This window comes from Dasypus novemcinctus, chromosome 10 (assembly GCF_030445035.2).
Source record: "Dasypus novemcinctus isolate mDasNov1 chromosome 10, mDasNov1.1.hap2, whole genome shotgun sequence".
Taxonomy (NCBI): domain Eukaryota; kingdom Metazoa; phylum Chordata; class Mammalia; order Cingulata; family Dasypodidae; genus Dasypus; species Dasypus novemcinctus.
Window position 1 is genome coordinate 67,716,417 of NC_080682.1, and position 2,182 is coordinate 67,718,598.

Sequence of the window (2,182 nt, forward strand, 5' to 3'; positions counted from 1 at the left end):
AGAAACAATTATAGATTTGTGTGTATAAAAGGGTTAGATCACTTACATATATTACCTTACTCTGTTTCAGAGAAGGCCCAGAAGCAATGGCACCGGTTGGCAATGAGCATGCACAGTACCCAGAGCTTGGATTGTAATATTGTCTTCTAAGAAAAGGGACCAGGGTTTCTTGGAGAAATGGCTACTTCTAGGTCTAGAACATGGAAATACAAGGTGAGCCTGGAAAATTTGCAGTATCAGAAAGTAAGGAAGTACTAAAGAAAACAGACAACAAATGCTAGAGTTCACAAAGGCCAAAGGTAGAACAAGTTGACCAAAATTGTAATTAGCATTGTATTGGATTAAACCCCAAAGCATAAAATAAATATACATGAGACCATGCTGATAGAAAATGATTGACTAAATAAATAAATGGGTGGGAAAAGACAATTCTTCCTTACAGAAAAATTTCAAATGATTATGTAGGCACTCTTCCTGCTAGGAAGTCACAGATACCTGTGAAGCGGCCATCTCTCAGCCCTGTCCTACCCCACCACTTTTCTGGGGAACAAACTCAAGCTAAGTGGTCATCCTCTGGTCTTCCTCTACCCCCTCCTCTTTTTCTATTATGTGCTACTCAACAACCCAGGGAAGATATTAAGTCTAATGAAAAAATTCCCAGCCAAACCTTAAATGCATAAACAGAAACAAACAGCCTCAGAGGTTTATCAGAATGGGAATACTCAGTAGCAGGATCTCCGCCCCCAGAGGTGGATAAAAACCACACTCTAACAGGGTATTTTGTTCTCTAGTCTCTGGTATCAAGTGGGGCTTGCAGAGCAGCCAAATATCTACCCTGACCAAGAGCAGATGTATGCCACCCTGGGAGACAGCCATGATGGAACTTCTGCTCTGGCTTTTTTGGATTTTGTGTGCTATGTGACAAAAAGATTACTTGGCCTTTCTGGACTTTGTATCCTGTGCAAACAATAAGGGGATCATTTGCTGAAAGTTTCTGTTGTTTCCTGAATATATGCTCCAATGTACCATTGCAGCAATTCTCCACACCTCCCTCCAGGAGGGGTCAGATAATTCTCACCCCCACCCATCCTCCGCCCCTCCAGGCTAGGTTGGACTTAGTAACTTGCTTTCAAATAATAGAGTAGGGAGAGGGAACACTAAGAGTAAATTTACTGTTAGTTAGAAACATGATACCACCTTAAACCAGTGATGAAGTTTCAGGTCACCAGTAATGTCATGTGGATGCCAATAACTCCTGATGTCATGTGACAAGAAGAGCACTTCACATTCATGCTGTTTCTAGAAACACATACCTACCATCTATTTATGAAAATAACATAAGAAAAATCCATTTTTGGGAACATTTTACAGGATTCCTGGACATTTTTCTTCAATACCCTCAATCCTCTCTAGGTCCTAAAAAACTGTCACATACCATTTAAGCCTAGGGAGACACAATACAAAATGTGGCATCATATTGTGAAATTGGAATGATCAATGATTTTACTAACTATTTTGATTTGCTTGAGCTTCCATTTTATCCAGGGAGTTATAAAGAAGAAAGGAAGGTTAAATGAAGCAAGCTGCCATATCGATAATCCTTTGTGATGCTGATAACACACCCAGCCCAGCCTGAGAGGAAGATCTGTAACAAAGACTTCAAGCTGACAGCATTAAGCCCTGCTGACCTTTACCAGATAGCCACAACTTACTTAAACATCTCGCTTGCTGATTAGGGAACTGGACCTCAAGGATGCCTTGTTAATACAGCCCCACAGCCTTGTGATGCATGGAAAGAGGTGCCAAGAATAAATCATGTCCCCATTATTCTCCCCCTCTCCCTCTCATCCCTTCCCTTTGTCTCAAGCAGAAATATAAGATGCCCCTCAACTCAACATTTTGAGCAGAAAACTCTTTTGGTGCTACTCCTGCATCAATGTAACTTTAGCTCAAAAAAGTTACTGTATCCCCTTTTTAAATCTGTTTGTTTTACTTTCAACCCAACAATATAATGAATTGGGCTCTGGAAAACAGATAGCATTAAATGGAAAAAAGACTTAAGTCTGGAGTTTACTTAAATATATATCTCTATTTTATTGATGAGCTTTGCAAATTTTTAAAAATATTGATAGGAGGAGGACACTTTCCTTTTTGTTAACCTACTTTAATTCCCCATAGCCAG